Source organism: Sturnira hondurensis, unplaced genomic scaffold (genome assembly GCF_014824575.4).
Source record: "Sturnira hondurensis isolate 20B ecotype Veracruz unplaced genomic scaffold, ASM1482457v3 Scaffold0019216, whole genome shotgun sequence".
NCBI classification, from domain to species: domain Eukaryota; kingdom Metazoa; phylum Chordata; class Mammalia; order Chiroptera; family Phyllostomidae; genus Sturnira; species Sturnira hondurensis.
The window spans coordinates 6,088,563-6,114,268 of record NW_028091847.1 but is presented as its reverse complement, the minus strand read 5'-3'; the positions used below and the strand labels follow the sequence as shown (position 1 = coordinate 6,114,268).

General features: G+C 45.3%; 1 protein-coding gene, 1 long non-coding RNA gene and 1 pseudogene across 2 annotated transcripts in view; 2 read left to right on the top strand and 1 right to left on the bottom strand.

Annotated features, from left to right (window-relative positions):
- Positions 1-16,213, top strand: part of DTL (denticleless E3 ubiquitin protein ligase adapter) — a 76,466-nt gene extending 60,253 nt beyond the window's left edge. The window contains exon 16 of the mRNA XM_037027603.1: positions 14,389-16,213. The gene's annotated coding sequence lies outside the window, so the exon portion shown is untranslated. The remainder of the gene's footprint in view (positions 1-14,388) is intronic.
- LOC118974297 (uncharacterized) lies at positions 725-830 on the top strand (annotated as a pseudogene).
- Positions 16,214-22,501: 6,288 nt separating the features above from the next.
- On the bottom strand, positions 22,502-24,616 carry LOC118974206 (uncharacterized). The gene is made up of 3 exons (XR_005063804.1): positions 24,302-24,616; positions 23,419-23,561; positions 22,502-22,688 (listed from the first exon to the last, which is right to left on the bottom strand). It is a non-coding gene; the product is annotated as an uncharacterized LOC118974206 (long non-coding RNA).
- Positions 24,617-25,706: the final 1,090 nt, after the last annotated feature.

Genomic DNA, 25,706 nt, shown 5'->3' with positions numbered 1-25,706 from the left:
CTGCCACCACCCACCACTGTGCTTGCCAGGTACCTGGCGTAGCAGTTGCAAGAAACGTGAAGAAGAAGGGGAACCAGTGAAAGTGCAGAGCAGGAAGTGAAGAGAATTCAGAAAGTGTCAGCTTAGGAGCCCAGGGAAGATAATATTTTTGAGAAGCAGGTGATTCACTCTTGCAAAGTTGATGAAGATGAGACTTTGAGTGAGGCCAGTTGCTTGAGCACTTAGCTCAGCATTGTTCTTAAGGGCTATTTCAGTAGCACGGTAGGGGTGAAATATGACTGGGAATGAAGAAATAGGGTTAGTTAGGAAATAAGCAGTAAATGTAGACCCCTTTCAAGAAAAGAGAAAAGTAGTTTTTTCTTGTTAAGCAGCTATTTGCAGAACACCGACTGTGTGTCAGGATTTCACTAAACAGAGGTAACATACTGGCCCGTTCTCATGCTGCTCTGAGGACAGGGCACAGTGTCTTAAGGGCTCTGATGAAGATGTGGTGCGGGGGCCACGGGAACACACTGAACAGCCTGGGCATCTGGGGGAGGTTTCATAGAGAAGCTGACTCGGCTGAGCCCTAGAAGAGATTGTGCAGATGGGTAAGTAAAGGAAGGGCAAAATAGTACAAGCATTGGTTTGAGGGTGTAAGAAAGAGTGGCCCATCTGAGGAACTCTGTCTGTCTGACTCCAGTCTCCCCTCTACAGCTAGAGCAAAGAGAACATGTCAAGAACAGCAGGAGGCTCTCACAGTGTACCCATGCCAGAGTAAATTGCAGCCTCGAACCATTGCCCAGCCTCCTTATCTGTGGGCTGTGAGCACTGAGGGGTGTTGTACAGTGTAAAAAAAAACCAACAGGAGGTGAGGCTGTAGAGGCAAGCAGGGGTCAGGGCATAAAGGTGCCTGCAGTACCACCATGCTGAGTTTGAACTTTATCTCAAAAGCACTGGACAACCACTGAACGAGTGACTGAGCAGAGGACAAGCACAGTTAGATTTTTGTTGTAGAAAGATGATTCTGGAAGCAGTGTGGAGAGAAAAGCAGTCTGGAAAGAAACCAGACTTCAGGCACTTGACCCAGTTAGAAGGTAATTGCCATAATTCAAGCTGTAAGGGCGTGGAGCAAAGCTGTGGCAGCACAGATGAGAGGATATTGCCAATTTAAGACTTATTCCGATGACAAATGAGGGGTTCTTTAGGTGGGTAAATGTGGGAGGAGTCAGTGAATCCCAAGATCCTGGCACTGGCACCTGGGTAGATGGTGTTACCATTTGGGGAAGGGAGTCACAGAAATGATAGGGCCTGGGAGGAAATTCTTTTCCTGGCAGACATTTAATGGGTAGCCAGGGGAGATGCCCTGTTAGTAGTTGATGTATAGGATTGGAGCTCTGGAGACCAACCACTCTGGAGTGGGGAGAACTTTAGTAGTTTTCAGTGTGAAAGGAAAAAAAATTAAAGTGGACTTTAGAAGAGACGGGCCAGGGGTAGGGGGTAGCACAGCGGTTCTCCCCACCAGTTTTTGATTCAGCAGGTCTGAGGCAGGGCTTGGAAATCTGCATTTCTAACAAGTTCCCAGGCCAGGCTGATACTGCTGCTCAGATCACACTTTGAGAGGCACTAGGATGGAGAAAAGCCAGCATTTCGGGGGTGGTTTGGGAAAGAAGAGTTTGCAGAAGGGACTGAGAAGAAGCCATTTTAGAAAGGACAGTCCAGGACAGAAACTGAGGGAGTAAAATTGAATAAAGTCAAGCAAGATGAAGAATAAATATTGTCAGTTGCATTTGACAAATGAGCAGAATCTCTGATGAAAGTCAAACTTTCTACAGTGTGAGATCATCTGATGATGAGACATAATACAATGTCTCACCCAGGTTTCCTAATCTCGACTCTGCCACTTACTAATAATTCTGTGACCTGATGCAATTTACTTAATCTCTCTAAGCTCCAATTTCCTCATTGTCATTGGAGGATTTAGTGAGTTAGTATGTGTAAAGTGCCAGGCATGTACTAAGTTTTAACTTTCATAATTGTCCTGGGATGCCAGAATTCCTACCTTGAAGAGCAAGTATGGAGAAAATCAGACATGCATGATCTTAGTGGAATGGCTCAAACACCAGAGAACGCTTATAAATTGACAGCATAGCTCAGCAATCCAGGAGCAAAAGCAAAGAAAGCTGACTTAGGGCTTACCCAAGATGAGAAGTCAGCAAGGAAGGACCCAGGGAAGAACAAGGTCGTGAGCACCTGGAAACTGGAGGCCAAGGGGTCCAGGCTCCGTACGGAAGAAGGAAGAGATTCTGGGAAGGGTGAGCAGGTAAGGAAGAAGTCAGTTGTGTTCAGAGTTTAAAGAATTTTAGAGGACACACACTGTTCTGATGCCCTGTCCAAAATTTTGTTCACAGTGAGCAACAGGTTGGGCAGAATTTTGGGACATGTATCGTTTTTCAAACTGATGGTGGGGCCAGGGTAACAAGAATAATCAAAAACAGGCAGTAGGGATTAAGTGACCAGGAAAGCTGGAAGGCAGGTGTTAACCTGAGGAGGGTAAGAGTGTGCTGGAGATCAGTGAATCTAAAAGAGGGGTGGGGCAATAAGGTAAAACACTGTGCCCAGGAGGGATGGAGGAGCCGGGCCTGGAGAATGCCAGCCTGTTCCTGAGAGCCAGGGGAGGGGGAAAGGCTGCCTATCTGGAGAGGGCTGGATAAGAGGGCAGGCAAGGCTTTCATTTAGGATAAGGTGAGAAGAATGTGGTGAAAAGGTGAAGGTAGAGAAGTGTGTTCACCGGTTAGCTGGCGCTGTATGGCCCAGGGGGCAGGAGACATCTTCAAAGGCCTAGGAACAGAGGAAAAGCCTGTCCTGTATATGAGGCTACTGCCTGACAGGAAGTGTGAGTGGGAGGCCAGGTCATGTCCCCGCACAGCCCTGCCCTGGCTCACCACCCCAGGACCGTGCCCGACAGAAGAAGAGCAGTGGCCTCCCGGGTCGGTGCGCTCAGCCTATTTCTGTGCATTCAGGCTGCTGAGTAATGGCTCCAAAGGCAGTGCCAGCATCTTGCAGGGTGCAAGGGGAAAGTGAGAAGTAGGGCTTGGCACCTTATTTTGGGAGCTGTCGTCAAAGGCCCAGCCCTCTGGTTCTGTGAGCCTGACACTCAGCTACTCACTCTCACCGGGAGCCTAGCTGACTAGTCCTGCAAGCTCTGGTGGAGGCGCCCAGAGGCAGGCCCCATGAGAAAGAGCCCTGCAGTTTCCCCGAAGACGGAATTCTGAGTACTCATTTCCTGAGGAAGAATCACCAGTCGGTCCAATTGGCCAATGCACTAGGCTAGTGCCTTTGCCTCAAAGCCTCTTCGGAGTGAACGCTCTCTCTTTTAAAATTACTGCAGAATGACCCTGCTATGCAGGATAGGTGCATTCTGCTCCAAACCTGAGGTGTCGCTGCATTGTACAGTTTGAGCTGGGGTGTACTTCAAGCTGCTTTCCGAAGGTGGGCATCTCTCTGCACTCTCCCAGCCAGTCCACTGCGGATCCCCAGCGATGCACACGTGTAACCTCTGGCTGGGCTAGGGTTCAGTCTGACATGGGAGCAGTTGCATGTACATAAGCTCAAACCTGTGACCCCATGCACCCAGAGCACCGGCAATTAGACCTACCTGGCGCTGAGAGCCTTTGGAACAAGCCTTTGAGTTAGTTGCTGCTGAGCAGATAGGTCTGAAGACTCTGTCCTAGGGACACTTGTGGATCTTCAGCAATAGGTCTGGTGACCTTAAACGTTTGATAATCCTTGGATCCGTCGAAATCTGGACTTTGGGTGAATCCCTCAACTTCTTATATACCTCCCCCTTTTTGTAAAAAATAAAACCTGTTAATTTCCTGGGATAATCTCTTAGGAATTCCAGTTCTCTCTTCTTACCTTAAATACCCTATGAAATAAAGGAGTTGGGACCCAACCGGGTTGAGTGGTTTGCACTGAATTGTCATAAGAACACCACAGCATAGCAGTTCATGAAAGCCCCGTGGAGTCTCCGTGTCCTTCTGCTGGCCCAGCTTCCACCTGTTTACCTGTGACCCTGGCTATGAATCAAATGAAGGGCTACCCCCTTTTCCATCCCTGCCACTCATCTCCTTGTGGCAGTCTTGAATATCACTACATCAGGTGGAGATTTTCATGACACTGGGGAACGTTCCTTCCACATACCTCTGTTGGAACCCCACCTGGGTAGGATTCTATCCTGCTCAGAGATCACTGTCCTGCTGTTGGGCCTCTGATGTTTTTCTCTGTCATTGTTCTGTCACGAGGGTCTCAGACTCAAATGTAGTTAGAACTTGCACAGGGATGCTCAGACCTTTGTTCTGAATTCTGTTAGATTTCCATGGTCATAACCAGGACTTACTCACTTGCTCTCTAAAGAGCTTCAAGGATTTCTTAACCATTTGGGTGTTATCAACATTACTTAGAATCTTTGAAATCTAGGACACATACCTCAGAAAAATTCACAAAATACACACAAAATGTTGCTTATAAGAGGGTGGGACGAGGATGCAAGTTTGTAGACCTTATGAAGCCCATTACAGACATTGGGGGCTACGCAGATCTGTGTTTGGGGATGTTGACTCAAGCTCCTGCAGGGCAGTTTGGCTCCAGCGCAGTGCTGATGGAACAAGGCTCCTGGATTTGGTCCTTCTGTGGTTGAATTGGCTTTGCTCATAGGGGCTTTTATCTGAGAATAATCTCAAAAGTTCAGACCTGGAAGGAAGGCTAGCATGTATTCCATTCATCCTCCTCTTTTTATAGATTAAAAGGGGGTATCAGGGAGACAGAAAACCAGCCTTATACTTGGGGTCACATGGCCAATTAGTGGCAGGGCCTGGACTAGAGCCCAAGTCACACCACACAAATACCAAGTGAATGGTCTTTTAATGGTGTATCAGGAATATGACTTTATATGTAGAGGAAAGCACACGGTTCTAGTCTCCCCATTTTTAAAAAGTATAGGCAGCCAACATTTACTTAGTGTCTATCATACATCTATTCATTTATTAAGTTACCAAAAACAGTGTCTAGAATTTTGGAACATCATTTGAAAAGAATATATGCACCCTTATGTTCGTAGCAGCATTATTTACAGTAGCCAAGATCTGGAAACACCGTGAGTGCCCATCAGTAGATGAGTGGGTAAAAAGGCTGTGGTACATTTACACAATGGAATACTATGCAGCAGTAAAAAAAGAAGAAGAAGAAGAAGGGACTCTTACCTTTCAGACAGCATGGATGGACCTGGAGAGTATTATGATATAAGCCAGGTGGTGAAAGACAAATACCATGTCATCTCACTTATATGTGGAGTCTAATGAACAAACTAAACATATGCAAAGTAGAATCAGAGACATAGAAACAGGGAACAGATTGACCGCTCTAAGAGGGGAGGGGAAAGGTGGGAACTGGTTGGAAGATGAAGAGGTTGGCCAAAGAACATATATGCATGACGCATGGACATGGACAACCATGTGGGGATTCCCTGAGGGAATGGGAGGGATTGGTGGAGGGAGGCAAAGGGGAAAAATTGGGACAATTGTAATGGCATAAACAGTAAAATCTTTTTTTAAAAACCATGTCTAATGTCCACTATGTGCCAGACACTGTACTGAGAACTGTTTACAATAAGACTCAAACCTTCCTTAACCTATTAACAAGAACAAACACACATGCACAGTTTGGTGCTAGGACCCCCTTTTATGACACTATTTTTCTCACCATACACGGATGCAAATTTGATGCTGTCCACACTTCAGGACTCCATGGGCCATGGCTTCAAGGTTTTGTTATGTCATGAATCGAGTCGAGGGGGACAGTTTGTAGGTGCTGTGACATCTAGGCCACATCAATTCCATACTGTCTTAGTGGGCAGTGACTCTGGAACAAAAACTAAGAGCGTGATTAATGTGAGGCCTAAACAACTAAACTCAACAAGGGAGATATAATCCCATACTAAATGCTGGCAGAACTAGCTCTTTTATGTACCTGGAGCAAACAGCCCTGTGTACCCCACCATCTTGCTCCTCCTCGTCCTCCTTCACTCCCTGACATTCTTTCTTTTTTTTTTTTCTAGCTTGGAAGCTTAATATTTTGGTCATGTTTAGGAGGCTTACATTAAGCCATCTTCCCCTTGAATTTGGTAACAAAGTCAAAAAAAAGTCACTGTGCAGTCGAATCCATGGAAATCAACAAAGGGCAGGTGCTCTTTGTTCTTGCTCTTTTCACTTATTTGCTCTTGCCAAATAAGTGAAATTGAGCCAGTTTTGGCCCTGTAGGGTAGCCCAGTTGGTTAGAACATCATCCCAATACGCCAAGGTCATGGGCCGATCCCCACCTGACATTCTTTCATTTACATGCAGACCTTCTCTCATCCTGACTTGACTTCATGTGCACCTAGAGCCTTTTTTGGGAGAACAGGCAGGCATTAGCTTTTGCCCGAGACAACAGTCTCTTCCCAGACAATGGTCTGTCCTTGTACTCCTGCCACCGCAGGTCCTGTGTACACACAGACTTAAATTTCAATTGGGTGACCTTGCATGAAGCCAGGGTCATATCTGTTCTGGCCAGCTGTCTTGAGCCCTCCCTAATCTGGAATCACATCCCCTCAGCTGAACAACTTTGGGGTTGGGGTAGGAAAGGGATTATTATGGAGCACTATGCTAAGTACCTTACATGGATAATCTCACTAATCTTTTTTATTTGTTTAGGTCATAACTTGTTATTGGTTTCTAATTTAACTTTTTTCTTGTGGATAAAAAAAGGAATGTCTTCTCAGGAGCATGTTATAATTTAATTTATACTTTTTCTTTAATTTTAACTTTATTGAGGTATAATAAGATAAAATGTAAGGTATTTAAAGTTTACATCATGGTGATTTTTTAATATGTTTTATTGATTATGCCATTACAGTTGTCCCATTCCCCCCTTCATTCCCCTCCACCCTGCACATCCCCTCCCCCCATTCCCCCCCTTTAGTTTATGTTCATGTGTCACAAGTTCTTTAGCTTCTACATTTCCCATACTTTTCTTGTCCTCCCCCTGTCTATTTTCTACCTACCGTCTATGCTACTTAGTCTCTGTACCTTCTCCCTCCCCTCCTCCTCCCACTCCCCTGTTGCTAACCCTCCATGTGATCTCCATTTCTATGGTTCTACTTCTGATCTAGCTGTCCACTTAGTTGGCTTTTGTTTTAGATGTGGTTATTAATAACTGTGAGTTTGCTGTCCTTTCACTATTCATATTTTTTATCTTCTCTTTCTTAGATAAGTCCCTTTAACATTTCATTATTAGGGCTTGGTGATGATGAACTGCTTTAACTTGACCTCATCTAGGAAGTACTTTATCTACCGTTCCATTCTAAATGACAACTTTGCTGGATACAGTCATCTTGGATATATGTCCTTGCCTTTCATGACTTGGAATACTTCTTTCCTGCCCCTTCTTGCCTGTAAGGTTTCTCTTGAGAAATCCGCTGACAGTTTGATGGGAACTCCTTTGTAGGTGACTGTCCCCTTATCTCTTGCTGCTTCTAGGATTCTCTCCTTCATTTTCATCTTGGCAAGTGTAATTATGATGTGCTTTGGTGTGTTCTTCCTTGGGTCCACCTTCTTAGGGACTCTCTGAGCTTCCTGGACTTCCTGGAAGTCTATTTCCTTTGCCAGATTGGGGAAGTTCTTCTTTATTATTTGTTCAGATAAGTGTTTCACTTGTTGCTCTTCCTTTTCCCCTCTGGTACCCCTATAATTCGTATGATGGAACGTTTAAAGATGTCCTGGAGGTTCCTAAGCCTCTCCTCATTTTTTGAATTCTTGTTTCTTCATTGTTTTCTATTTGGTCATTTCATTCTTCCTTCTGGTCCACTCCATTAATTTGAATCCCAGTTTCCTTTCCATCTCTGTTGTTTCCCTGTGCATTTTGCTTCGTTTCACTTAGTGAAGCCTTCATTTGTTCCTCTAATTTGTGACTAAAATAACCAGTTCTGTGAGCATCCTGATCACCAGTGCTTTGAACTGTGCATCTGATAGGTTGGCTATCTCATGGTTGCTTAGAAGTATTGGCTCTGGGGCCTTCAGCTGTTCTTCTTCTTGAGCCGTAATGTTTTGGTCTGTTTGTGCTTGTTACGTATGAGGTGCAGAGCCTTAGGCGTTCACCAGGGTGGGTCAACCCATGTAGCTGGGTTATGATGCTGTATGTGGGGGTGGGGTCAGAGAGGGGCAATGGCGTTTTCTTCTGCTCTCAGATTTTGGTCCCCTCTGCTGCTTCCCACCAGCAAATTGGGCCCTTCTGGTGCTGGTTCCCAGGTGTGTGGGCCTGTGCACCCTCCAGGATCCTGTGGATCTTTGCAACAGACTCTCTGTGAGCCTGGGAGCCTCTCCCGGCACTTCAACTGCTGAAAGTTTTTCCAATCGGTGCTTTTAGGCTTTATTTCCCACCCTGCATTGTGCAGTGTGTCTCACTGTTTGTTTTTTCACCTGGTTTATCTGCGTGTGAATGTGTGACCACAGTCAGCCAGCTGCCTTGCGCCCTCACTGGGTCTGCCCATTGCCACTCTGCGCCTGGGATCTGCCAATGGCTGCCTGCGCACCTGCGTCTGGTGACTGCTTTTTCCTGCGCGTCCTGCTGGCTCCACCCCTCGTACCAGTGTGGATGAATGGTTCGTTGTTGTCAGACTTTAGTACAGTTTAATTTTCTCTCTGTTTTGGTTGCATTCTGGTTTTTAAAGATATGTTGTTCATAAACTTGGTTGTTCGAGGAGGTACAGTGTTTCCACCTACGCCTCCATATTGGCTGGAAGTCATGGTGATTTTTTTTAAGATTCTATTTCTTTTTAAGAGAGAGAAGCAGAAGGGAGGGAGAAATGGAGGGAGAGGAACATTGGTATGTGGTTGGTTGCCTCACATGTGTCCAGCTGGGCACTTTGCCTGCAATCCAGTGCCTTTCCAGGAATCAAACCTGCAACCTTTTGATTCGCAGGCTAGCGCTCAATTCACTGAGCCACACCACCCAGGGCATGGCACATCTTGGTGATTTGATATACATAGACATTTTGTGAGGATTCCCCCATCTAGTTAATTAATACATCTATCACCTCACATATTTGTCTTGTGTGTGTGTGTGTGTGTGTGTGTGTGTGTGTGAGAACCTCTCTCTTCGCAGATTTCAACTACACAATATAGTATTATCAACTATAATCACCATAATTTACATTAGATCCTCAGATCTTATTCATCATACAGCTGAAACTTGGTACCTTTTTGCCAATCTCTTCCTATTAGTCCTTAGAAACCACTTTTCTACTCTGTTTCTATGAGTTTGACCTATTTCCGGTTTGTTTTAGATTCCACATATAAGTAATACCATTCAGTATTTGTCTTCCCCTGTCTAGCTTATTTCACTTAGCTTAATGCCCCCAAGATTCATTCATGTTGTTGCAAAAGGCAGAATTTTCTTCTTTGTCATGGTTGAATAATATTCCATTCTATACGTACCACATCTTCTTTATCCATTCATCATCTGATGGACACTTTGGTGGTTTCCACATCTTAGCTCTTGTGAATAATGCTTCAGTGAACATGGGAATGCTGATACCTCTTTGACGTCCTGTTTTCATTGCTTTTATTTTTATTTTTTTAATTGTATTTGTTTGTTTGTTTGTTTTAGAGGGGAAGGGAAGGAGAGAAGGGGAGAAATATCAATGTATGGCTGCCTCTCATGAGTCCCCTGCTGGGAACTGGCCTGCAACCCAGGCATGTGCCCTGACTGGGAATTGAACCACAATCCTTTGGTTTGCAGGCCCACGCTCAATCCACTGAGCTACACCAGCCAGGGCAGCTGTTTTCATTGCTTTTAGATACACGCCCATAAATGAGATTGCTGAATCATATGGTAGTTGTATTTTTAAGTTTGGAGGGAATCTCATATTGTTTTCCATAGGGGCTGTATAATTCACATTCCTACCAACAGTATACAAGGGCCTCTTTTCTGTGCACCCTCACCAACACTTGTTCTCGCTTATCTTTTTGATGCTAGCATTTCTGCCAGTAACAGGTATAGGCTGATACATCATCATGGTTTTGATTTGCATTTCCTTGATGATTAGTGGTGTTGAGCACCTTCTCAGGTACCTGTTGGTCATGTCTTCTTTAGAGAAATGTTCAGTTTCTCTGCCATTTTTAAATTCAATTACTTGGGGTTTTTTTAACTATTGAGTTGCATGAGTTCTTTATAAATATTTGGGATGTTAATCCCTCATGAGATAGTATGATTTGCAAGTATTTTCTTCCATTCCATAGGTTGATTTTTATTTTTTTTGATGATTTTCTTTGCTGTGCAGAAGCTTTTTAGTTCATATAGTCCCATCTATTTATTTTTGCCTTTGCTTTTGGTGTCAAATCCAACTTACCACCCCAATGTTTCCTTCAAGGAGTTTTATGGTTTCAGATGTCATGTTAAGTCTCTAATTCATTTTGAGTTAATTTTGTTATGTGCTATAAGTTAGAGGTTTAGTTTCTTTCTTCCCAGAGGGAGCGAATGCACACAGGAAAAGGGGGTTGGCCTTTCTCTAGTTGGAGTGTACGTATTAGGGTGGGAGTGAGGGGTGGCTCGTTCCCCAGGCCAGCTTGATGGGGTACATTGTTCACACATCAGCAGAGCCGTCAGTTCCTCGCCCCTGTGTTCACTCTCTCTCCTGTTCTCTGGTAGAAGCCACGGCTGAGACCTATGCCTGAGCTGGAACCTGATTCCATCACTCCTTCCATCCTCCTCCAGCAGCCCCTCCCTTTCCAAAGCCAACTCTAGCCCAGTGGCCCGGTTAGGAATGTCACACATGCACAAATGATTACTTGGCAGCTCTGTTTCTCCTCCTTGGGTAAAAAACCCAAAGCTGAACACTCTATGTGTCTCCATTCTTTTTTGCTTTGTACAGAAGCCAAGAGCCTATGGAAAGTGAAACCCCATTGCTTCTTTTAAGCAGTCTTGGCCTGGGAGTGTGGAGTGAGTTGGAGCATTAGAGAAGGCTGTTTTGTCCTCACTAGACATTCAAAGTGACCTTCCTCCCCATGTTCAGGCCCTGTCCCTCCTGTGCACTCACAAGCACAGTGTGGATCAAGAAGCAGAACATATAAAAGGACTTTGCTGAAGACTGAAAGGGATTGTTCCTGACCAGCCTGCAGAAACAGCAAATAGCCTATGGGGGGCTGAGCTCTCCATGGGGAATCTGTCAGGCTAGCAGAGGGCCAGCTCTCCCAGGGACAGGCAGTTTGGAAGGTGAACTAGAGGGAAACTCATTTAGTGGGGACAGAGGAACCACCCTCTTCCTATTTCCCTCTAGCTGTGCTTTCACAGAAGAGCCAGGCAGCTGGCTCATCCGCACCCACCCAGCCCTGCAAGTGGGGAAAATTTTTCTCTCTTGTGTGGCTAAACTCCAACTCCAGATGAACATATCTATCTGCATATTTCCTGCGCCCAAACAACCACATGTTACTAAAGGAAGTCTCAGCATCAGGCGCATTGCTCCCACTCTAATTCAGGATCACCAGCCCCACGTGGAACCAAGGGGTGGTCGAAGAGTTTACCTTTCTCTGGTGAGCACACACCCCTACCCATGCACACCCGTTTCCAGCCTTCCTGCTCTCCTGAGGCCTCTCATGCCCCCACCTACCCCTCACTGTCCACCCAAGCCCTCATCTTTGAGTTCTTCCTTTATGTTGCCAGATGTTTAAACTTACTCACACCTTTACCCTTTTTTCTCCTTAATAAGTTTTATCTTTCAATTACAGTTTACAGTCAATATTATATTAGTTCCAGGTATACAGTATAGTGGTTAGACATTAATATATTTTATAAAGTGATCCCCTCAATATTCCCAATACCCACCTGGCACCATATGTAGTTATTTCAATATTATAACCATATTCCATATACTGTACTGTACATTCCCAGGACTATTTCATAACTACCAATTTGAACTTCTTAGTACCTTCACCTTTTTCACCCAGTCCCCCATTCTCCTTCCGTCTGGCAACCATATGGTTTGTTCTCCATATCTATGAGTTTGTATCAGTTTTGTTTGTTTTGCTCTTTAGATTTCACACATGTGGCTGTCTTCCACATATAAGTGAAATTATATGGTATTTGTCTTCTCTGACTGATTTATTTCCTTTAGAATAATACCCTACAGGTCCATCCGTACTGTGGCAAAGGTTAAGATTTTGTTCTTTTTTGCAGCCAAGTAATATTCCATTGTATGTATGTACCACACCTTCTTTATCCACTTGTCATCTGTTCTTCTTGCTTTCTGTCACAAATGAAGAGTTTTCTTTCTTAGTAACTCACCAAGAACAATTCTATCACTAGTGTTTTATATCCCGTCCTGCCCCAGCCTTTTCATGAACCTTATCTGTAATTCAGCCAATCTTTTCACATATCCAGTCTTTCCCTCTCTACTGCATCCATCTTACAGTTATTTAAATAAATTCATATCACTCTCAAAAAAAAATCCCTGAACATACATCCTCTATCTCTCTTTGCCTACACAGTCTAAGTTTCTCACCTCCCATTTATCCTTCACCGTATTCCAGTCATCTCTCGCTGTTACTGCTCTACAGCTCTTGCCGTGGTCATCAGTAATACCCATGGTGAGCACAATGGTCATACCCCAGTTTTCATCTTGCCTCTTCAGCGTTTGCATGTTGGATGGTTAAATGGCCATTTCCTCTTTCTTTTCTTTTTTTTTAAAGATTTTATTCATTTATCTTTAGAGGGGAAGGGAAAGAGAGAGGGAGAGAAATATCAGTGTATGGTTGCCTCTCATGTGTCCCCTGCTGGGAAGTGGCCTGAAACCCAGGCATGTGCCCTGACCGGGAATCGAACCACGATCCTCTGGTTTGCAAGCCCATGCTCAGTCCACTGAGCTACACCAGCCAGGGCTCCTCTTTCTTAAAAAAAAAAAAAAAAATCTCCCCTTTCTGTGACTCAGCATGCTTCCTGTGTAACTTCTATATCTCTGACCATTCTTCCTCAGTCTCCTTTGCAGGCTCATCCTTCTCCAACTAGCCATTAGTTGTTAGAATTTAAGATATAGAATTCTCTTTGAGTCTGTTTGTTCATTCTAAAGTGCTTTAAACACTGCCCATTGTCCTGCCTTGCTAAAATGTATTATAAACAACTTCACATATCTGCAAAATTATTTTAATAAGTGCATATTATGGATGTACCATAACTTATTTACTCAATCTCCTATTGTTGGTCATGTTATTTCTAATATTTTTACTTTTATAAATAGTACTATGTTAAACATCCTTATATAATTTTTTCACATGTGACTAGATGTATGATGCTAATATTAATTACTACTATCCAGTCACTAGTAAATTGCTATGGGGAAATTGGGCATATTAGGGAAATATACACTTAGTGTTTTGAGGTCAGTATCATAGAAGACACTACCAAGGTTGCCCACCCAGCAGTACTGTGTAGGACTGAATCTTAGGGAAAAGAAACTGGCTTGTTCTAGAATGATACATCTGCTATTTTCCTGTTCAGAGTGAGTACCCAGAATGGGAGGTACCACCACAGATGACAGAGGGCTGTGGCCCAGGCACTGCTTGCTCTGAAAGTCATGGGCCATGGCCTTATTCCCACCCTGTACTTGGGCAGAAGTCCTGAGGGTGCCAGATGGATCTCAAATGACTCCACAGGACTCTGCGGACATGGATTGGCTAGAACAGTTTCCAAGGCCCGAGAGCAGTCCTGGAACTGATCTGTCGGGGCTGGACTGGGATGGCCACAGGACAAAACAGGTCAGCAGAAGTCCGTGCCAGAAAAGGGGCAGGAGCAGGCTGATTGAGCGGACAGGATGGGGCACAACCATGGGAGTGAAAGAATTGTGGAGATGGGAGAAAGGGAGAGTCGGCACTAAGAGCTCAAGGGTCCCTCTGCATCTCCCCGAATATTTACTGTTGGAGTGCCCCGGGGCTCAGTGCTTGGGCTTCTCTTTTCTATCGAAAGCTTCCTTAGTGTTCTCATTCAGACTCCTGGCATCAATTACCATCTGTACAGGAACCATTCCCAATTGTATATTTCTAGCCTGACCTCCAGCTTGAACACCTGATTTGTATATTTAACTGAAAAGTTGATATCCTTGCTCAGAGGTCTAACAGGTATCTCAAGTCTAACATTTTTAAAACTAACCCCCCAATTTTATCTTTCTCCTACCCCTGCCCCCAATTCTGACCTAACCACAGATAGGGCCGTCCTTCTAGTTCCAGGACAAAAACTCGAAGTCATCCTCAACATCTCTTTTTTACTCACAACCTACCCCCAACTCATAACCAAATCCTGTTGGCTTTATCTTCAAAATATATTCAGGTTATGCTTCCACCCATGAAAAACAGGACTTAATCTCACCATAAACAATGGAAAAACTGGATCGAAGATATTAAACAACTATTTCCAGACGTTGGACGAGAAGCAGTACAGGACTGTGATCCCTAAGGGAAGGGAAGCAAATGAGGTGAGTCCTCAGTTTTAGAAGCGATTTTCAGATAGCTCAGCCCCCAGAATGGCACCATTGCAGTTTTACAGATTGTTTAGGAAAATCCCTGGCGGAGCCCAGTGGTCTTGCTGAGTTGAAGAAACAGAGATTACAGTTTGGGGAAGCTGAGTTGGCTAGAATTCACCAGGTAAATGCCAAAAGGGAGGGAGCTACATGGAGGAAGAGCTTCGTATAAGGAGTTCAGTCTTTGGCTGGTCTGTGTGTATAGGGTGACATCTCACAAGGTCAAGCCAAAGAACAACTGCTGAGGAAGGAGAAGTTACTGGGGAGCTGTAAGCTGAAAAATTCCTAGAGCTCATGCAGGGCTGGGAATCATTCAAGTTTCCACCAGCCAGACTAGAGAAACCTTGTGGCAGCTTGTATTTTCCAAAGATGACTCAGTAGCTCCCACATACTCTTCGGCAATGTGACCTTGCCATTCCCACATCAGGGGTAGAGTCTCATTCTCTTCTTTTAATGTAGGAAAGCTTGTGACTGCTTCTACCAACTAAATACAGTAGTGCTGTGTGTTGACTTTGAGGCTAAGTTGCAAAGGCTCTGTAGCTTCCAGGCACTCATGTCCTCTACACTGCCTCTCTCTCAGCTCACAGTTGTAGTAGCCACAGAGGCCTTATGATCAACTAATAGAGGAGGACAAAGCCAGGAGTGGTTCATGGGTGGGTAAAGCCACAAATGGACTGGTGCTGCATTATAGCCCATCCAGGGGTGGCTGGAAAAAACAGGCAAGGCGAAATCTTCACAGTAGACAGAGCTTTCATGCATCTATCGTTCTCATGTGAGCCAAGAGAAGTAACCTAAGGTAAGGAATATAGAAGGACTCACAGGTTGCGGTGAATTGGCCAAGGGTCTGGGAAGGAGAAAGATTAGAAGATAAGGGACAGGAGGCCCAGGAGAGAGGCACGCGACTAGACTTACAGAAATGGGTGTGAAGATCTTTTCTACCACACATCAATGACCACCAGAAAGCAGCTGCCACTAAACACCCAAGTAGACAGAGTGAGTCAGCCAGTTGATGTCAGATAGCTTCTGTCATTGGCCACTTTAGTACAAACTCCCAGTCACAGAGTTCTAGTCCAGCTACTGCTGCCACAGACAACCAGCCTGGCAGGGACAGACGCTCTGCTCAGCCCCGTGTAGTACCCACCACTCTTCAGAACACAAGCCGGCTCCTTGTGGCGAGTTGATTACCCTGGGCCTCTTCAACCTTGGAAGAGGAAATGGTTTGTCTTGACTAGGATTAAAAAACATTTTATTAATTCAAAATGGAGAATGGACTTCCATGTGAAATATAAAGCTGTACAACTTTTAGGAATCAAAACCAGAGAAAATGTTTGGAATCTAGGGATAGGCAGAGTTCTTTGACTCACATCAAAAGCATGAACGGTATAAGGAAAAATTGATAAATTGGATCTTACCAAAGTGAAAAACTCATTCTGTGGAAGACCTTGTGAAGAGGATAAAAAGGCAAACTATAATTGGGAGAAAATGCTTGAAAGGTACATATCCGACAAAGGACTAGTATCTAAAATATATAAAGAACTCTTAATACTCAATAGGAAAAAATCCAATTAGAAGACGGGTAAAAGATATAAGCAGACATTTCACTGAAGAAGATATACAGGTGGCAAATAAGTACATGGAAAGGTGTTTAATGTCATTACTCCTTAGAGAAATACACACTAAAGCCATAATGAGATATCACTACATACTTACCATGAATGATAGTGAGAACATCCAATGCTGAGGAAGATGTAGAAAACTGGATTACTCACACATTGCTGATGGGAATGTAAATTGATACAGCTGCACTGGAAAAGAGTTTGGCAGTTTTTTTTACAAAACTGAAGATAAAATTACCATATGACCCAGCAGTTGTACTCACAGGCATTTGTCCCAGAGAAATTAAGACTTATGTTCACACAGAAACTTGTGCCCAGATGTTTATAGAAGCTTTATTCACTACCGCCAAAAAACTGGAAGCTGATATACTTTGTTGTTGAATAGTTTAACAAACTGGTACGTTCATAGCATGGAATACTCAGCAATAACAAGGATGAACTATTGATGACCACAACTTGGATGAATCTTCATGGAATTATACTGAGTGAAAAAAGCCAATTCCAAAGGTTATGTGCTGCACGGTTCCATTTATGAAACATACTTGAAATGGAAAACTTCTAGAATGGAGAACAGATCCATGGTTGTCGTGGGTTAGGAATGGGAAAGGCAGGGAGAGGCGAGTGTGGCCATAAAAAGCCAACACAGGTCCATGGGGAGAGAACGATGCTGTCTTGACTGGTGGTGGATACTCACACAAATGACTACAAAGTAACATTGGGGTGGTCCGAATTGTGCCCATGTACATACCCTGACTGACATTGCACTGTTGCTCTGTGTAAAAGAGTACTTGGGCCCCTGGCTGGTATGGCTTGTTTGGAGTGTCGTCCTGTAACCAAAAGGTTGCAGGTTCCATCCCCAGTCCTGGCACATATGATCTCTGGTCCAGACACGTGCTAGAGGCAACCCATTGATGTTTCTCTCCCTTCCTCTCTCCCTCTCTTTTATCTTCTCTCTCCAAAAACAATGAAAAAATGTTCTCAGGTGAAGAAAATTTAAAAAATATAATGCACATAAGATCTCTCTTAATCTTACAACTGTACATACATTTACAATTATTAAATAAAGATTTTATTTTAAAACATACTCCTGCTGGATAATCCAGATTTGGATTTACCTTTCCTGCTCTCAGAGCCTTGTCCAACACCACGATTGAGAGGCTTACAGAGCATTAGATCCACTGACATGGGGTCGAGTGTGACCTTGCCTTGGACCCTGGGCCTCACTTTTCAGCAAAGGAGGTGTGGAGTGTTCACGTGACCGTGGTATCCCCTAGTCCTGTCTCAATCCCAGAATCTACTACATGATAGAGCGGTGAAGTGGCCGCTGAAAGATGCTGTTGAAGCACCAACATGGAGTTGATATCCTGCAAAGTTTGAGTATTACTCTCTAGGATGTGATCTCCTCCTAATCAGCAACCATTACGTGGTACTGTGTCTCCAATAAGCAGAATACACAGGTCCAGGAATAAAGAAGTGGACCCACTCACCATCACTCCAGTGGTATCCTTGAGAGAGTTTTGCTTTCAATTTGTACAACTTTAGGCTTCGTAGGCCTAGAAACTCTGGCTCCCAAAGAGAGAAAGCTTCTACCAGGATGAGGTAGAGCAGGATTTTCAGTAAGCTTAAAGCCGTGGCTGCTGCCTGGTCCTAATGCCAAGAGACAGACAAGGAAAGGATCACCACACTGGTCAAGGTGACTGACCCTGATCATCATGATGTGACAGCTTGTGTTACCCTGTGGGGACAGCAGAGGACTATTGGTGCTCGTGTGATCCACTGGGGCATCTCCTGGTACTCCCCCTTCCAATTAAAAGTAAATGAAGAAATGCAGCAATCTTGATCTGAGAAGGGCATGGTGACCCATTGCTCAGATCCCTTAGAGATGAAGAAGATCTGGGTCATACAAGCAGGTAAGCCATTTGGAACAGCGGAGGTGCCAGCCAAGGATGAGGGGACCCTGAGATGGGTAAAATAGGAGGGAGGTTATGAGTATTGGTTGTGGCCTCAAGACTAGCTTCAGTAGTGGGGACAGAAGTAGAGGTGGCTCGTTCATTCCACTAACCTTTTGTAAGTTTCTCAAGCAAACAGACCAACCAGAATCCCGGAGAAGCTGTTCCCAGAGGGAGTGGATTTGAATGGCACAAGAGGTGGTACTTAGTGGATAGTATGATGTGCCATCCAGGTCTCCCCTTCCGGTCTAAGACACACTTTCCCTCAACTTCCAGGAGTACTGCCTGTTGATGCCTCAAAACCGTATCTCTTCTGGGCGATGCCATCGGCTGAGGGGCTCCCTTGGCTCACTTCTGCACCCTTCACTGGTGGCAGTCAGTGTAGCCAATGCCCGGCTGCAAAGCCCTGGCCAGTGCTCTGATTTGGAACATCTCTAAGAAGTGTCTCAGAATTAACTGGTTCAAAAACAAACTCTTGGCCCTGACCAGTGTGGCTCGGTAGATCAGGGATCATCCCGCAAAGCAAAAGGTCTGTGGTTTGATTGCTGGTCAGGGCACATGCCTGGGTTGCAGGCTTGGACCCCTTTTAAGGTGTATGCAGGAGGCAGCCAATGGATGTTTCTCTCACTCCTTCCTCTTCCCTCTCTCTCAAAAAAATAAAATAAAATAAAACCTACTGGAGTCCTCACTAAACCTGTTCCCTTTCCCCGATTCAGTAAGTGCCAGTTCCATGCTTCCAGTTGTCTAGTCCAAAACCTGGCGTTTTCTGTAACTCCTCTCTCTCTGTTTACCTGGGCATCTAATGTACCAGTAATCTTGTTGGCGCTACCTCCATATCCACAATTTGACCGCTTCTCAGCAACACCGCTGCTAACCCTGTGGTCCAAATCCCTATAAACTCTCCCCTGGAACACACTGTCATCTCATTAGCTTCCTAACTGGGCTCTCCCTGCTTCTTGCCTCCCTTCTATTCCATGCAAGCAGCCAAGTGATCTTAGAGCTGAGTTAGATCATGTCACTCCTCTTAACAAATTCTTCTAGTGGCTTCTCATCACACTCACACTACAAGTTAAAATCTTCACAACAAAGCCCTACATGATCTAGCTCTGTGCCACCCATCTGACCTCATCCCCTGCCACTCTACCTCTCCAGGTTCCTGCTCCTGCCTTTGGCCTCCATGTGGTTCCTCAGGCACCCCAACGATGCTCCCCTCCTGCCTAAAATACTCTTCCCCCAGACAGCCACATGGTTCCCTCTCTCCCTTCCTTTGGGGCTCTGCTCCAATCTCACCTTCTCAAAGACATGTTTCCGGACCATGTTATATGAAATAGTAAACTCCATTCCCACCTCACTTTGCTTAGCACTTACCAGCTGGCTTAATTTTTTGGTTTCTTGTCTAGTTCCCTCCACCAGAAGGTAAGCTACCTGAGGGGACAGGGACTCTGTCTTTTTTGTTATCTAACTATTATGTCCCATTCCTGTCTCAGGACTTGGCATATGGTACTCAAATATTTGTTGGATGAACCAATAAAGTGTGTAGTTTCAGCTTTCACACTACCTGCCTCACACAGCAACATCCTAAAATGCAGATGCACTGAGACCTCCACGGAAACACCGATAATCATGAATAGTGCACACCCTCACTGACCCGATAAACACCTTAGGGGGAAAATGCCTCTTGGGTTGTAAGTTCACTGCTAAACAACCATCTTGACTGCAACGGGACTCAGGTTCAGACGGAAGGAAGAGACCAGAGCCCGCGGGAAGAGCTCATGGCCTGACCCCAGAGCCAGTTTTGTTGGGCACAACTCCAGGGCCTTGATACTTTTAGAGGCCCACCAAAAAAAAAAAAATCATTTTAATTCTCTTTAAATCTGAAGAAAAATGAGTATAATAAATACAAGATGATAAATCTAGCTTGAAAGCCATAATGGGCCCCTCCTGCCTGACACAGCTCACCTGAAAGGCTCTGGCTAATATCAGCTGGTACCGAGTGCCTGCAGGACAGGGAGACGGAGAGGAACCGATCAGCATGCTCTCCTTTGCCACGCCAGCCTAGCTCTGCAGTTCCACGCCGTAAAAGGGAAACAAGCCCTGAAAAATCAAATGATTTTGCCAGAGTCGTGGAGACAGTAAGTAGCCATGCTAAGATCTGAGCCTAGGCTATCAGATACAAAGCCACAGGTTACTTGACCACACTGCAGCTGCCAAATTGTACCTGCAAAGTTTCAGGCACTGGTATGCAGTTAGTCTTCTCAGATCTGCCCCTGCCTGCCAAGGCTGCCCCACACTGGGTCCTGCCCCCCTGAGTCACCCCGCCCCACCCTGCCCTTCAAGAGCCCATTTCCCTCATGTACCTCAGCCTCAATGCCAAGTTCCTGCCCCACCTCTAACTCTTCATCTTAATCACAAAACTTTGGAGAAATCAGGTCAAACGGCAATACCCCACCCTATGACGAGGCAGGTCTGGCTCCCTCTCCTGCCTGTCAGACCTTCCAGAGAATAGTGACTTGGTCCTGAAGAAGAAAAGAGTGGCCTGGGAGGGACTCCTTATTCCCATCATGGGCTGGGTGCCAAGTTCTCCCTCAGTGTACATGGAAAAGTCTGCAAAGACTAAGGGCCTCTTCTAGACACTCAATCCTTCCCAGGAGGCTCAGGGGTAAGTTCTTTCCTGAGGTCCAAGCAAAGATTCTCAAAGGAGGCCCATTGTCGGAGGCCAGGTGTTCACTATCCAAGAGAGCTGGAGAGTGAGTATGAACTTGGGAACAGAAGGACCTAATTGGATTCCAGCTCTGCGGGTAATTAACTTCTCTAAACGTAAATAAAACTTGCTAAGCATAAAAAGAACAAAAGATTCATAAAGTGGTTAGCACAGAAGCTGGAACAGTTGCCTAGTACGCCTTTTACTAATTTGCCTCATTTTGTGGCGTTCATTTTTCTGGATTTCTCATTAACTTGATACACATTCACTGAATACTTACCTGTGTCGGGCCATATGTGAGCACTGGGCAGACAGCATAGAGCAGAGGAAGGCTCTGCCTCCCAAGGACCTTGTGCTGTAGTGGGAATCGCAGAGAAGTGAACAGCGAGCTACAGGATCGTGTGGTGATTGTCCAGCTCCGGATCTCAGTCGATGCTGTTGCCATGAAGGAGCCAAAAAGTCAGATGGTAGAAAAACAGTTAGCTTCAGAGATCAGGCAGTGCACAGGTAAACAACAAAACCAGACCTGTTTGTAAGCAAGATGGACCAGAGAGAATAATTTGGCCATTTTATAAAATAGAAAGTATAGACCTAGCTATTCCCAGCCATTCCATCTAAGGGAGAACCCCTTATTAAGTAGGGTCTCAGGATTTAGCCTTAGTTTTCTAAAGTGGTCATTATTTTTAGCAGGGCCGGCTCTATAGGAAGTGGAGCAGGTTGGCAAATGCATTTACGCTCTGGGAAGTGAGAGGGCGCTGCAGCCGAACGCCGAAGGGTTTCCTCGCGTCACTTCCCTGGAAGTCCCTTACTAGAGTCAGTCCTCAGGGAAGCGTTTCGCCTTCAGAATCTCATTTTAGAAGCATATAGTCCAGATGGAGATGAGCCTCTGCTCTGGCTGTTTCCTTCCTTAGGTCACTCTTCCCCGTATATACTCAAGTCCTATCTGTCCCTCAAGCCCAGTGCACTTCCTTGTTGGTATCGCCCCAGCCGGGCCCGCCATCATCTTTGTGCTTTGTATGGCTAGTAAGGGTCTTTGATCCTGCAAGTATGGTCTTGGGTGATTTCTTGTGTGTGTGTGTGTGTGTGCACGCACACACTCTTCCTAATTAATGTGTCTATCAATGATCTATTGTTGCGTTACAAACCACTCCAGACCTGAATGACTTAAAATGACCCTATTTACTCACAACTCTCCATGGACTAGAATCCATTGGGTAGGTCTTCAGCTGGTTGGCTTGAGGCATCTCGTGCAGCTGTGGTTATCCGTAGGCTCAGCTGTGATGGGAGGATCCGAGAGGGCTTCATTCATGTGTCTGATAGCTCAGCTGAGGAGATGAGAACTGCTGGCCCCTCACTCCATGCGGTGCCCAGCTCACCAGAGCATCTCCACAGGACCTCCTCTCCAGCAGGTTATCCTCGCAGCATGGCAGCTGGGTCCCAAAACGGGGCATTTCAAGAATGAGAGCCCCAGTGTGCAAGCGCTTATCCACTTGTTTCACGTTTGTTAATGTCTCGGTGGCTAAGGAAGTCACGCAACCAACCCCAGGGTCAGTATGGGAAAGGACCTCACAGGGGTCAGAGTAGTGGGAGGTATGGTCGTTAGAGATTTTAATTTGGGGGCAGGGGCTCAAGTGTTTACCACAGTTTATAAACACTCAGAGACTGCATCTTTATTTTTTGGAAGTTTTACATTTACCAGCATTGTCTAAGTGTATTGGTAGGTGCTCAGTAAATATTTGTTGACTGGGGAGTAGTTGACATAGCCATGGTTAACAGCCAGCCGAGCTCTGTAGGATGGGTCGTGCTGGCAAGAGCTGAAGGTCGCTCGAGAGGAAAGCAGAGTCCTGAAAGGAAAGGTGACTGAGCACCAAATACAAATGGGTGGATTTGAGTGAATTTCATTAAAGTCCTCCTCCCGCTGATTTCAAGACCCCCCCAAATGCAAGTGGTAAGTTCATGAGAAAACAGAGTATGCCCAGCTTAGCACTATGTTAGGCCCTCATGGAGGATACAGAGGAAAACAAGGTCCAATAATGTCCTTAACACAGTGCATGTCACATGAGAAGAAACAGGATGTGGTCAGCAAGTGAAAGATAGGCTAGTTTGGGGTTCAGCAAACAACAGCTTGTAGACCAAACCCCGCCCTCTGTCTGTTTTGTGAATATCGTTTCATTGTACCACAGCTGTGCCCATTTGTTTTCCTATTATCCTGCTTTTGTGCGGTAACAGCAGACCTGAAAAGCTGCAACACAGACTGGCCAGACTAAAACATGTACTGCATGGCTCTTGGCAGAAGAAGTTTGCTAACCCCAAGTGAGTCTAATGACTCAACTTCCCCAGACTCAGTAATATTGGCACAACTTTTCTTGTTGGAGGAGAAGGTAGGTGAGTGCTAGCTAGGTTAGATGAAATATTTTGTCCTCAAAACCATGAGTAGTTCTGGTGCCACAGGAAAATGTTTTGGGGGACCACTGGCAAAGGATTTTTGTTGACAATAATATCAGGCCCTGGGCCCCTGTTTGGATCAGTGGTCCGGATAATTCCTTCTGGCCTTCTCCCCTCTCACTACCCTACCTGTATATGCTCCTCCTCATTTTTGTCCCGAGGTGGGGCAAGCTGCCCAGATACTGAAGCTGGGCATCAGGAAGCCATTGACGAGGTGGCTGCACTTTGCATGCAGATATGTCTGGGTCCATGGGAGGAAAGGGAGCATCGCACTATAAAGGGAAAGGGGTTGTTACCTTAAACCTTATTTCTGCAGCTTCTATGGGTCTCCAAGATCAGCTTGGTCATTCCCCTGAATCAGTCCAGGAGAATGACCAGGCTGCGTTCATTTTAAATCTCCGAGCTCTAACACACACACACCCCGCACCCACATGACTAAACACAGCGTAGCCGACTTCTCCGCAGGCACAGCAGGCACAGTACTGGGGGCCAGTGATATTTTAGGGACCAACAAAAATATTTCAATTTTAACTTTGTTAAAAACCAGAAGAATGTTTTCTGGGACTCCAAGCAAAGAAGGATTTTTGTTGATAAGCAATAACATCAGGCCCTAGGCAGTAATGGATATATACTGATGAATCCGGCCTGGATTATACTCATCTTCATACCAATTACATGAAATACAATTTAAATTATATTTTTATGGAGGAAAGGGCCCACAAAGGCAAAAATGTCAAGGGTCAGCACAAGTCATATTATAGCCCTGTGTTTCTTAAGTAACATGTTTCAGAGTCCATTAACTTCATGTATTCTTCCCAAACCTGAGCGGAATTGCTGCTGTGACAGTGTCCTTCTTCGGTCCAGTCCTTAGGAGAAAGAAGGACAAAGTAGTGAGTTTGAAAACTAAATTTATTTAATGTAAAATAAATTAGTTTTGACCTTGAATCAGGATAAAAGACAGAAGAGGCCTCTGGGAAAGCAGTGGCGGCCTGTAGCTAGGAAAGAGGAGCACCTGGTGTTGATTCCACTGGCCCCAGGGCTGCGAAAGGCCAGGCTGCACAGCAGTGCTCCTGCCACTGGTGTGCCCGCTTTGGGCCGAGTGGAACCCAGCTCAGACCCTCCGTGAATAAACTACTGCTTCAGGCCCAAGCCCGGAGACCGAGGAAGCCTTGGTGTCTTGACCCTTCCCAGACAACGCAGCCTGCTCTGGGGGAGCCGCACCTCAGCTAAGAGCTCTCCGAGGAGTGGGCTGCAGCCGGAATGTGCTCTCAAGCTTTGGTCACCTGCTCTGTGTGCTCCTTTCCTCCGGAGTCAAGGATCCGTTTGTTGATTAACCAGCTGCTTCAATTTTCCTCCAGAGCACTCCCCCTACTTCCTTGTTTCTCCTTCAGCGTTTCTTCTTGGAAGGGTGGGAAGAGTGGCATTTGCTTTCCTTGGGCAGCTGATGCTACTTAAAATGCAACTTCACATTTACCTAGATGGACTTTGTTAGGGGTTGAATTGTGTTCCCCTCAAACAAGATACATTTAAGTCTAATCCTCAGTACTTCCAAATGTGACTTTGTCTGGAAATAGGGTCTTTGGAGATGATATCATGTTAAGATGGTGTAATACTGGAGCAGGGTGGGCCCCTGGGTTCATTATAAAGAGAAGGCCACGTGAGGAGACAGAGATAACTGGAAGACAGAAGCAGGGATAGGAGTTCTGCTGTCAGAAGCCAAGGTCGGCTGGGACTACCAGCCGCTGGCAGAGGCAAGGACAGATCCTCTCCTAGAGGCTTCGCAGGGCGCGTGGCCCTCCCAACACCTCAATCTCAGACTTCCAGCCTCCAGATCTGGGAAAGAATAAACTTCTGTTGTTTTAAGCCACTGGTTTGCGGTACTTTGTTCCTGCAGCGCTAGGAAGCTAATACAGACGTAAAAGCATTCACAAATCTGGAGCCTCAGGAATCACATAACTGACATATAAGGGTCGCCTGAAAACCCTGTTCAGTGTAAAAATTTCACTTCTCAAAGTTCTCTCTTCCACTATATCTCATTTTAGGCGAATGGTTACTTTGTGACACAAGACAGATTCTATTACCCTTCATTTTACAAATGCAAAGTCTGAAGCTTGGGATGTAAAATCATTTACCCCGAGTCATACACAGATGTCTCTATGACTTAGAAGACATAGAGAAGACACTGACTGATAGAAACTCAAATTCAGCCCTGCCCCGACCTGATGTATGGGGCCACTGGTGAGTAACCTAACTTTCCTGGGGTCTCTCCGGGAAACGCAGGCATTTCAAGTACAGCCATTTTGTTTTCAAGAGCATTAAAAATCACCTGGCATCTGCTGTCAGCATCATTTTTTATAAAAGAAAAGGAATTTTAACATTAAAAATGAGGAAAGACCACAATATCATAATAAAGGGCA